General features: G+C 39.0%; 1 protein-coding gene across 3 annotated transcripts in view; it reads left to right on the top strand.

The window, feature by feature from the left end:
• The window catches only part of LOC145678665 (uncharacterized), a 203779-nt gene that overhangs the window by 83440 nt on the left and 107102 nt on the right, over positions 1-13237 (top strand). The window lies entirely within an intron of this gene.

Below are 13237 nucleotides of genomic sequence, written 5' to 3' on the forward strand. Positions count from 1 at the left end.
CTTCCTCCAATCTTCTTAACTCAACCGAGTTTTTCACACTGCTACTGTCTTGTTGCCTCCTTAACATTTCCACAACCTTCTTTAACTCCTCCTTCAATGGTTCAAATATATTTCCTCGGCAATCTAATACTGGTCTCAGTTTTATCTTCTTCTTATGAACTTTTGGAAAACCATTCATTACCGGTATCCTACCTTCTTTATTAAGACCTCTTTCAAAACCTGCTTTTGTTAGTGATACTAAAACTTTTTCTTTAATTTCCTCACACATAGATCTTTCACCTATCACCTCGTAAGTATCATCACATATATCATTCAATTTTTCTTTGTACCATTGTTTTTCCATTACTACAATGGCACCACTTTTGTCCGCTTGTTGCATACATATGTCTTTTCTCTTCTTTATATCCTTCAACACACTGTACTCGTGTTTTGAAAGATTCCCCTTTGGCTTCTTTATGCTCCTTTCCACAATCACCTTAGCCTTTCTCCTTACCTTATCTCCTTGTCCTGAACTTGAACTATGGCTTGCTCTACCTAGTATATAACCTCCTCTGCGTCCACTCTTTGTTCTTTCACTTTAAACTTATAGCCTAAACTTAACACTTTCTTCTCATCATCCGACAACGTCACATCACCTATTACAACCACCTTTGTGTCAATGTCCTCCTCCTGATTTGACTTACACCCTAACCGCCTTCCCTTTTCCATTAATCTTTTCTTTACTTTCTTATTAAAATCCTCTTCCCATACTTCTACCCTCTTCATAACTATATCCCTAGTAAATATCAACAAACTATCACTAATGTCAATTTTTAATTTCACTGTCTTTTCTTCATTTGTTTTGCTCAGCAAATATTTTTTTGTGTTTAAGTATATACAAAGCAAAGCTTCTACTTATGGATAATGGTTTTGATGTTATTTTCATTTTTACTCAGTATTGGTTGCGCGTGACGTCAGTTATTAGCCATAGATTCTTTACAAGATCGAATTCGGAAAAATGGCTTTTTTTTTTTTTTTTTTTTTTTTTTTTGTCATTTTATACTCTTTCAAAAAATGTATAGTTATATTAGTGGAGGACTAATAATGTCTGAGTTATAAGCGACTTTATTCTGTCGTGTGCGAAACTGATCACGGCGCGGCCCAAGAGTTACCTTCCCACAAATGGTAGATATTAGCAACTTATGATGATTAATATATATATATATATATATATATATATATATATATATATATATATACAGATGGTGATCAGAAAAGTTGAAACACCTGTAGTTGGCAACACGTCAGATGTATGGGTTGGCAGTGGTGTCGTGGCGCCGGACCGCTGATGGTGGTGTGTTAGGTCGGTCTCCTTATTACGTCAGGCGCAGTGGAACAGCAGTGTCCAGAGGCTGCAGCAGACGGAGGTAGTGTAAAATGGGAGACTTCTCAAATTTTCAAACAGGGCAAATTGTTGGTGCGCGGTTATGTGGATTGAGTGTGACGGCAGTGGCTACTGTGTTAGGTGTGTCGCGTGGGACAGTGTCGAAAGTGATGACGGCCTACACAACACACGGGAAAACCACATCGGGGAAGCGGAACAGTGGGCGGAAGAAAATCATGAGTGACAGGTCACGCCGGGTATTAAAGCGCATTGTCACACACAACCGTCGTGCCACTGCGGAGCAAGTGACGGAGGAACTCAATCAGCACCTCCCCCACCCTGTTTCGACAATCACAGTCCGCCGCGAATTACATGACATGAACTTACGGGGTCGTGTTGCTCGGGCCAAACCGCTCATCAGGGACCATAACGCTTTCGCACGCCGCGACCATTCAACTTGGACCGTTGAGGACTGGAAACGTGTGATATGGTCGGATGAGTCATCCTTCACCCTATTCCCAACCACGGGCCGTGTTTGTGTGTGGAGAACGCCCAAAGAAGCTTAATGTCTGCAGTGTCTCCGCCCAACTGTGAAACATGGCGGCGGCTCGGTGATGCTGTGGGCCGCCATATCATGGTTTTCATTGGGTCCTGTGGTCACACTTAGCGGACGAATCACTGCCAACGATTATGTCGCAATTTTAGGAGACCACTTGCATCCTATGGTCCGGATGTTGTTCCTGGACAATGACGCCATCTTCCAGAATGATAATGCACCCATTCACACAGCTGACATTGTTGCAGCGTGGTTTGAGGAACATCGGGATGAAGTTCAACAGCTCCCCTAACCCGCCCAATCCCCAGATCAACATAATTGAACATCTGTGGTCCGTCTTGGAAACACGACTCCGGCAACGATTTCCACCTCCATCCTCTCTTACAGAACTGGCCAATGCCCTGCACGAGGAGTGGTGTAAAATACCACTTGCTACCATTCACTACCTCTATGCCTCCATCCCACGTCGCATCAAGGCTGTTCTAAAGGCGAAAGGTGGCCCGACACCATATTAATCTGGTAAGTTGCAATTTCGTTCAGGTGTTTCCATTTTTCTGATCACCATCTGTATATATATATAATCTTGTCTGGCTGCAAGTATATAATCCTGATGATTAAGTCCGTCTTTAATCTAATTAAAAATATACATTTTTAATATCAATTGAGGGGCTTTTTGGAAAATAACCCTTGTCAAAACACAAAATCCTATGAAGAATGAAAGGAGATCTTTCTCCTGTACACAGTATGAGAAACTCTGCAAATCTGTTTCTTTATACGTGTCTCTACCTTCCAAAACATGCACAAACTTGCAGCCTTCTATTCATTTTTCTGAAGAAAAAAAAAATTGTTAAAATCTAGGAAAAATTAGAGGCTTCAAAGCGAGAGATATATGGTTAACAATCGGCTTAAATCTCAGTTACTTAAAAAGAAAAAAGTGTGTGTTACTAGCAAACATTCAAGAAGCTATCGGTAATGTGACTATTAATCGCAACGACCGCCACTAATATCGATCGTTTTTGATTATTTTTACATTTCAACCTCTTCCCAGTGCCCTAAGGTGCTAATGGGAGTTAAACGTAGACTTAAATGGTATAGGTAGTACCACCAATCAATTTAGGGGCCCAGAAAAGTATGGATCGACACTAATATCAGTCGTTTTTAATTATTTTTTCATGTTACCATTTTCCCCGCAAGGGTACTGAGACTGAACTTGGATTTAAATGAAATCTGGAATGTCGCTATTCATCTCAACGAGCACGAAAACTATGGACTCTCATACTAATATCGCTCGTTTCCGATTATTTTATGTTATCCTCTCCCACTTTCTCTAGTTGTGCTAAGGAGTCTTATCCCCCACTAGGAGCTGAACTTCGATTTAAATGGTATAGAAACCGTCACCAATCAACGTAGGGAAGCGGGAGACTACAGATTCGACAATAATGTTAGACGTTTTCGATTTTTTTCTTTTTTTGTGCCACCATCCCCCCCTTCAGCGGTTCTAATGGAGGCTGAACTTGGATTTAAAGGGCATCGGAACTCTCACCAATTAGCTCATGGACTCCAAAATACATATCCTTACATGCCTGGTAAGGAGTTACGTAGTAATTCGCATAATGTTTACTAATTGTTGTGTTTACTCAGAGGTTATCAATTCTGACTATTTTTCTGGAGGTACATAAGGAACTTCATGTGCTGCCTCCTCATTTGATGATTCTTCATCACTCCTTAGCCCACCTACCAAAAGTCCTTCACTTTGTAGTATCTTCCACTTATTTAAGTGAAATAATGGTTATAGAAGACAGATGTTCTGCCTTCTATAATTTAAACTGCTTTCAAAGCAGAATTGGTCAATAACAGATTTCAAAAGGTGTGTTCTCTGGCCTTCTGTAAAACCTTCTCATCTCAAGGAATAGTCTCGGCATCAACTTGACAAAGTGCTCTCCTTTTGGAGTTTAAGGGCAAATCATGTAACAATTTGGCATACGATATTTTTTGAACATATACCCATGACTGATCACAAGAATGCTGGATGCCAGAAGAAACACCTCTCGGGAGGGGAAGAGGAGGAGGGGAAAGCCGAAATTTTGGCATTTCTATTATTCACTGTACCTCTGTAACCATTAGAGCTAGAGCACCCATTTTTTTTTAATTTTGTTTAATTGTTCTCTATAATTTAATGTTAGTGCGTTTTTGTGCTAAATATGATGATTTTGTTTTTATTTTCATTTATACTCAGTATTGGTTGCGCGTGACGTCAGTTTTTTAGTCATATGTTCTTTACAATATCGAATTCGGAAAAATGTTTCTTCTAAAAGTTTTTCGTCATTTTATGCTCTTTCAAAAAATGTATACTTATATTAGTGTAGGACTAATAATACCTGAGTTACAAGCGACTTCATTCTGTCGTGTGCGAAACTGACCACGGCACGGCCCACAAACGGAAGATATTAGCAGCTGATGATGATTAATATATATATATATATATATATATATATATATCTGCCTGCAAGTATATAATCCTAATGATTAAGTCTGTGTATAATCTAATTAAAAAATATCCATGTTTAATATCAATTGAGGAGCTTTTTAGAAAGTAACCCTTGGCAAAACACAAAATTCTCTGAAGAATGAAATGACAGGTTTCTCTAATATCTACCCCGTGAGAAACTCTTCAGATCTGTTTCTTTATACGTGTCTCTGATACCTTCTAAAACATGCACAAACTTGCAGCCTTATATTCATTTTTCTGAAAAAAAAAAAAAAAAAATCTTGTTTTGACAAGGTTGGTTTTACTATAAGTCCTTCAATTTATGTACTGCAATAGTAATGAGATATATAGAGCAGAAACCAGGTTTCGAAATTGCCTTCAAGAGGAAATCACGGACAATTAGCCATCGACTTTCCTTATATATATACAGTGGCATAACTACAATGGAGCAAATGGAGCAGTAGCCAGGACACAGTAAAAGGGCGAAAAAAAAAAAACAATAAAAAAAAAAACGGAAAACTGTTCCCTATGCAAAAAACGTTTGAAAACATTTCAAAACTATTAGCAGTTAATTGGCAACAGCCGATACCGGGGCGGATGCAGGAATTTTTGACGGGAGCACAGGTCTGAAAAATAAACTTGAGGTATTTTTCGATATTGAGTTCGCTAACTAAAAATGTGAACTTCAGTGCTTCATAATACGTATTTATCTCCGCCCCTCTGGAGGCGGCATTGAGGAAAGCCATATTGTTCAACACGAGAGAATCCAGGATTGGAAGTAAGCAGCAGTTGGAAGCAATGTAAAGGAAGACTCATCCGACTGGATGACAGTTGTCCACTGCTCCATTGTTCAGTTTTTATGGGCATTGCACCACTGGTATACTCTGGTATTCTTCTTTCTAAGCCTCCTGTAGAAGACGAAAAGTTTATCCTATAGCTTTCTTAAATCAACAACTAAACTTAATGGCACACCTCTAGTGGTACAGAAAATAATGCTCCCTGAACTTCACTTAAGAATCAATGTATACAGCTGCTATCGCTACCAGGATAATGAACGTTGTGAAATGTGTCAAAATTATACGCCGTGTTGTCGATGTCCATTATATTTTCTCAGGTATTTTGAAACAACCTTTTAAAGCCATACCATACCATTGTTGATAGTACGTTTAGTATCTTTTTCGCGCACGAATATACAGTTTTATATTGCAGCTCCATTTTTGCCAATATTGTATCGCGTGATCTCTTATATCGTATATTTATTTTTGTGAAGACTTAAGTGTCGGGTGGGGAGAATTGTGCTACAGGAAATCTAGATCTAATTAGGAGATAGGTCTACCAAAGGGATTATCCATGCTAAATAGTCTAAATGGAGCGGCGAGATAGATAGTCTCACACAAAGATATTGATAGAAGGCATTCAATAATCATATTGACGGAAATCATAGTAATTCCTGCGACAAGTTGACGTGAATGACTACAACACTGGGATGTGGGAACCAAAGCAAACTATCACACAGTCAAGTAGAAAACAGAAAAATATACGAAACAACTTTTCGCGAGGCAGAATATCCCGGAGTTAAAATATGTATATACTGTTATTCAGATTTCCAGGAGAGAGGTTTAGTGGAAGAAACTATGGGATAAAATGATATAGATATATAGGCTAAAAGATTGAGAATGACATAGAACGCAATGCCATATTACAGGAAGGTATATTACAAAAATTTAAAGAGATTAAGCAAAATAATATAGTTATTGTGAAAATGTGAGTTTTGATGAGGTGATAGAGAAGTACGAAGTCATGATTAGGGAATGTTTCATGAAAAATAGTGATGTAGTATGGAAATAATGCTGGAAAAGCGTCAAAAAGAGAAAGTAATTAATGTAAGAATTTCTAGGTAAAAAGAGGTACGAGGAGCCACGGTGGTTTAGTAATAGACTGTTCACTTCTGGTGCGTGGGGTCTCTGGTTGGACCCCAGATCGCCCAAGTCTGCCTTGTGGTGACCAAACATCATGTGCGTGGGTTTCCTCGGGTTGTTCAATTTCCTCCCACTTTCTCCATTCCACCATTTAATTTCCCATAATCACCATCTTGTTTAACAAACCAGCATAGTTGTGGAACGTAAAACTGAAAAATTTAATTTCATTTTAAAAGAGTTACGATGACTAGATTTAAAGAAAAGGGTCTGGTATTATAGGTGTTTCGAGCGATACATTCACGACGGACAAACTAGGAGAAAATTATGAAAAATTGGATCGAATATGAATTTAGCGTCCCTTTGAGCAGGGAGACCCATATAAAACATGGATCTGCAGTTTAACGTGGGATCCGAATAACATGAACTCCCGCCGGGAGTCGAACCCGGGTCTCTCGCCATAAAAATCGGAGCAAGCCAGGATAAAAGAAAATTATGCATAATCGTAATAAGGGATCTTAATGCTGTAGTTGGAGAAAGGTATAGCAATTAAATATGATTTAAGAGGAATAAATGAGAAAGAAGAGGGATTGTTAAGTTACATTTATGTTTACTTAAAAGACTGAAATTGACGCATGTTAATTAAATTATTAAAAATTATGAGTGGGAACACTAACTCCTTTGGTTCATCTGTACGATTTTTACTGCACGGCTTCGGCCACAGCTTAAGTGGCCGAAACTGTCCTGTAAAAATCTGTCAGATGCATTCAACGGAATTAGTGTTTCCAGTTATTTTAAGTGATTTAGTTATTTGTTTTTTTCTTTTTCTTAAAAATAGAACTCACTAGTAATAGAAACACAATGTTCATTGAGCACAAAAATATACTTAGAAATACTTCTGTTCAAACTGTATGAACAATGGTATCTAATACGTTATTGTTGCACAGGAAACGTTTGGGAACAATTTAAGTAATGCAGAGTTTATCCTTAGACATCATTTATCACAATCTTGTGCTGGCCGAAGTGGATATTCAGTTAAAAATATAGCTTTCAATTTAATGCAAATAAATGAATGCAAGTAGTTTTCAATTTAGATCGAAGTTTCTAAGTTTAAGAGATATAGACACAAGGCAAATGATTGGTGAAACAACTCAAGCATTGCTTACGTGAAGTGCAGAAATCTTAGAATTTAGAGCAGGAATTTGGAATATTGGAATTTAGAGCAGGTCTAAGAATCCATGGATTACCAAAGCACTGGAAGCTGAATAATGAACTACAAAGAAAAATTGGTAAAGCCAGGAAATATATTACAGAAGTGAAGTTAAGAGATAGAAGCTGAGCCAAGACATTCATATAAGCTCTGTAAGTGGTGCATTTAATTTAAAATTACGGAAACTATAGATTTGTGGCAATTTAGTTTCCAGGAATGGCATAATACTATCTATAATTAGCTGCTCTTTCAATAATTTAAATATGAACACCATTAATGCAATGTCATATATATGTTATGTAGGGTGACACGAGGGGTCTTGAGTGGAACAAGCTCCTCGTGGCCTACTTCTAGGAAAATCACTGATTCGTAGTTTCTAAGAACACTGCTTCTACCACTTGCATTCGGAACATAGAATAATTTGTTCACTCTCCCAAGTAGGTCTTTGATCAGAGTACATTAAGATCTATGAAGGTGTCAATTTAAAACGAGCGCTTAACAAGAATACTTAATTTAATTTATGGGATACTAACAGGGTGCTTAAGCCACCAGTGAAATAATAATAGTGAAAACAATAACTTATATTTAGACCGCCAGACAGCATATATCTAATATACCACAAATAAACTCTTCTCAATCTACCACATTCAGCTAGGATAAAGATTATACGAGGCCCGTCGGGCACGACACAATAAAAGATCAGTTAGTCTTGAAAAAGACTGTTTATAAGAAGGACTGAAGCCCGTATTCAATGAGAGCAGTGAAGCTCTCCAATGGTAGATGGATTAATATCTTGATTTAGATAATAAACAGACCAAGGCGCAATATGCGCAACGCATTTAAATACACTAGGAGTCTCAAACGACTGTTAACACGGGGACAGTAATCAGGTTCCAACTCAATACAAGCAAACTAATATAGAGCGGTTCCTGTAGAATAATAATATGAGCTAGTACGCAAAGGTAGACAACAATTCGTAACGTTAGGCTGATTGTTGTCCCCAAAGGTCGCCAGTTTTAGTGGGGCGACAGATGAGTATTCTCACAGCAACCAATGCTGGATGTATGTAGCACTAGCGGCGGGTAATTAAGTCACCGCTTATCACCAATTTTATGTACCAGCGAAAGATAATAATACCAGCGCTAAGTCACCAAATTTATGTATTGGCTGTAGGTTGAAGCGCTAGGTAGCGATAAATAAGTTGAGTAATTAAAACCAAGTACGCATAATAACCAGAGCTTTCTTATACAGTTCTATAATTTATGAGTACATCAAAACACATGTAATAAGTTTTCAAAGTAAATTATGGATTACTTGAGAAAGTTATCCCCTTGAGTTAAGCGACTTCACAATTAAGGAATTCAAAAAGTAGGTACATTGAAATACAGAATGAAAAGCATAAGATAAATGGTTGTAACCCATCTGAGAACGCAGTCCTACTTAAGCATCTTCAAGAGATCCAGATGAACTCCAGGATTACTAGTATAACACGTGTTGCGGTTGCTGATCGTTTTTTGTTTTCAATGTATCATGTGGACCTTCCTCCTCCGTCAGCAGTAACCAGTTCACCTGTGAGTGTCGTGGCGTGAAAATGGTGCGGTAAAATAGGCGACCTGACAGACTTCCAAAGAGGCATGATCGTTGGTGCCCGTCTGGTTGGAGCGTCAATGGTAACAGTGGTGAAAATTATGGGGGTATCGAAAGGCACTGTGTCCAATGTCACGAGGGCATACACAATTCATGGGCAAACGACTTCTGCAAAACACAACATTGGTCGAAAGACAATCCTGTCAGATAGGGACCGGAGGGCATTAAAACGGATTGTAGCAGCTAAAAAGAAGACCACTGCAATGAAAATTACGTCTGAACTCAATTACGGCCTACAGAACCCGGTTTCATCGAAAACAGTGCGACGGAAACTTCATAAAATGAAAATTCATGGCAGGGCCACTATCGCGAAATCCCTGGTCACAGCAGTAAATGCGAAGAGATGTATCCAGTGGTGCAAGGACCAAGGCGTGGACTCATGAGCAATGGAAACACATAATGTGGTCCGATGAATCGACCTTCACCTTGTTTCCAACAACCAGTCGTGTTTACGAATGGAGAACACCGTCGCAGGCCTATGGTACAGACTGTCTGCTTCAACTGTAAAGCATAGGGGTGGTTCTGTTACAGTATGGATAATGATATCGTGGTTTTCTGCAGGTCCCATCATAGCCCTGCATGGAATGATAAATACTAAGGCGTATGAGACCATTTTGAGGGACCAGGTTCTACCCATGGTCCAAATATTGTTCGCTGATGGTGATGGCATCTACCAAGATGATTTGGCACCCTGTTACGCTGCAAAACGGTGACATCATGGTTTGAGGAGCATGACCAGGAGGTATCACACCTCCCCTGAGACCCACAATCACCAGATCTGAACATCATTGAGCCATTGTGGTCTGAGTTAAAAAGGCATGTTCGGTCTCATTACCCTCCACCAGCATCCTTTAAGGAACTGGAGCATGTTTTGAGGAACAATGGTACAAAATTCCACACACCACGATTCAGGAGCTGTATACGTCCATCCCACGTCGGATCCAAGCTATTTTGGATGCAAAAGGAGGCCCCACACCATACTAGGTATGATTTTCACACTTTTGCAAACGTTTTAGATTTTTTTGTCCAACTCCTGTATGGACGTCACTGAAGCCGTTTCGAACATACCATAGTAGCACAGACGCACTTAAATCATTTATAACACAGATGGTTCTCACTTGCGCTTCGAGCGGCAAAAACACAGGTGGTGTTGGAATGTCGTTACTAGGACTTCGTACGGAATTATCTTCTTCATAGAACTTCGTACGGAATCAGGAAGCCTTCTTGACAGGACTTCGCACAGGATGATCTTCTGGTCTCAGCATCAGAATGAGGTGGTGTTAGCAAATGGTAGAAACGCAGCATCCAACATGGGCAAAGGACGGCTGGCACCTTGTTGAACAGGGTGTTCCGCTTCCCCAGTAGACTTGCAGAATCAATACGACGTTGACGGAGACATAAATTATATTGACGTTAATGTTAAAGCGAAAAGGGTTTGGTGGCGTGTTCTTGTAAAGATTGAAATAATGTAAGGAAGTTCTGTGTTAAAAAATCTTTATTGAATTGCCGATTAAGTCCGTAGACCACAGTACAATTTTAGACACCTTCTGTGAGCTCCAAAGAAAGGTTATTGGATGAATAATGACAGCGTAAGTTAGTTAAAAAGTAGCTTTTAGAAGTACCAGTGATACGAAGTATCGAGGAAGATCGTAATAGATCCCGAAGAAAGAAAGATGATAAATAGCAGACTGAAAAAATCGTCTGTAACACAAATTCAAACTTCGAAAAGAAAATTCACTCCAAAATAATTAGCCCAATGATAAACAACACTGTTCGTTAAGTGAGCAGGTGATGTAGTTCTTGATTGACAGTGGCCGTGACGTTAAAGTGATCCGCCTTATAGTCAAGACGCCTAAAGATTTAAACTTGCAAAATCATTCTAAGTCCACGCAAACACAAAATAAGTTTTCACTAAGTCAGTGAACGGCGTCGCGGGAGATGGACTATTTCCTCCAGACGAGAGATAGCGCAACTGCGTCAGGTGGACACAGAATTTTTCCTCTGAACGAGGGGCAGCGTAACGGCGTCGATAAATGAACGTACTTTTCCCCTAGACGACCAACAGCATGTCGACGTCGGGTGAACGCAGGACTCCCCCCCCCCCCTTCAAAGAGGGAGAAAACGTAAGGTTTTAAAGGAACCTTATCAGTTGCAACGGTACTACCTCAGTGTCGTGTGTATAAGGGATACCCTTCCAGAATAATGTGATTGGAAGTTCGTAATCTTCAAGACGAAATTTGAGTCTTGTTGCGGTATCTTAAGTAAATTAATACTAAACCGCTCGGATAGTACGTTTTTCGGTGTATTCTTACGTTTATATATAAAAGCAAAGATGAGATTTTCAACTAAACGAATATAACAAATTTTGTTATAATTCAAAAATCGAAAACAAACTTGAAAACAACTTCTCAAGAAAAATTTTAAGAACACAAATGATTTCAGGTTAAATGTCAAACAAATTTGACTATCCGCGATTTCAATTAAATAACAAGTTGAATAATAAGTATCTAAGTAGCATGTTATCCAAATTGATAGTTTATACTCAAAATTAATTGTCCTTTTTAGTTTGCATGCCAAAAGTAAGAAAGAAATAAATACATACCAAAAGTCTTCTTTTCTTAACATCTATACTTCCTATTCGAAACGGTTACTGGTAAGTCAAACAGTTTTTTACAAAACTCAAGTTTCTTAGAACATTCATTTCACAAATCCAATTCACTATTCACTTTTAGATTCTTTCGCAGCACCAAATAATAAAGAATAATCGAATATAACATGCTTGAATATGATAATTGACTATAAAAAGAAAAAGCAGTCCTAACTTCCCTTACCTGACCATTACAACTGAAGAGGGGAGGTTTGCTGTATCACCACGAAAGCTCGTAGATGGCAGCACCCTCCACTGAACAGTCATAAGGCAAGGTAGCCAGCTCGTAAACTCCTAGGATAGTTACCTATCCAAGAGACTTACTTCTGCTGAGATTTTTTTTTTTTTTTTTTTTTTTAGAACAAATAAATTTAGTCACACAACAGTCTTGAAGCAGGCGTAATGGGTAAATGGGCAGTTCTAACTGCTACTTGTACAATTGGTATATTTGTTTTTTATATTACACCCTTGCTGTTATGCTATGAGTTATCTATGATCTACATAGAACATCTCTCTTATTTCAAAAGCTGAAGCTTGTCTCTCCATTTTCCCGTTGCATTCTTCTGGATGTTCTAATGCATTGATAATTGGACCGAAATGGGCGTCACGTCTCTGCAGTTCGGCTACATCTACTCCCTCTTCAAAGGAAAGGAACGCTCTTAGGTCTTCCATGTCGTAGTCTTCCTTTGTTGGCTGAATATCTATGTCTCTACTGAGAATGTCACTGGGATTATTTTCTCCTTTTATGTGAATTGGAATGTAATTGTATTCCTGTAATTCCAACGCATACCACAGTAATTTGGGCGATAGTATGGGTGCTGTCTTTAAATATGTAAGAGCCTTACAGTCAGTATAAAGTTCGAATTCATTTCCATATAAATAGAAATTAAATGCTTTACACGCCGATAAAATTGATAATAATTCTAGTTCTACAGTATGGCGCGGACTTTCAGACGGTCTTAACAAACGACTGTAATAACCTAGGGGCCGCGGTGGCTCAGTGGTAGAGCGTTCACCTCTGGTGCTTGGGGTCCCGGGTTCGATCCCAGCCCCCGCCAAGTGAACTTTGTGGTGGACAAACACCGTGTGCGTGGGTTTTCTCGGGGTTCTCCCGTTTCCTCCCACTTTCTCCATTCCATCATTTCATTCATTATTCATCATCACCGTCTCCTTTAGCCTAACCGGCATAACCGTGGGACGTAAAACTTAAAGATTTCATTTCATTTTTTTCATATTTTGTAATACTTAACGGCGTCTAGTCTCCATTTTCCTGTTTTTGTAACAAACAACTGCCTATCGAAAGACTCGAAGCGTCTGTCGCTAATCTTAGAGGTCTATGTGGTACGTAGGGTGATAAAAGTGGTGCCTTCATCAAAGTGTCCCTAAGCTTTTGAAAAGCAGCTTCATGTT

The sequence above is a fragment of the Thermobia domestica genome, chromosome 2 (genome assembly GCF_964235325.1).
Source record: "Thermobia domestica chromosome 2, izTheDome1.hap1.1, whole genome shotgun sequence".
Taxonomy (NCBI): domain Eukaryota; kingdom Metazoa; phylum Arthropoda; class Insecta; order Zygentoma; family Lepismatidae; genus Thermobia; species Thermobia domestica.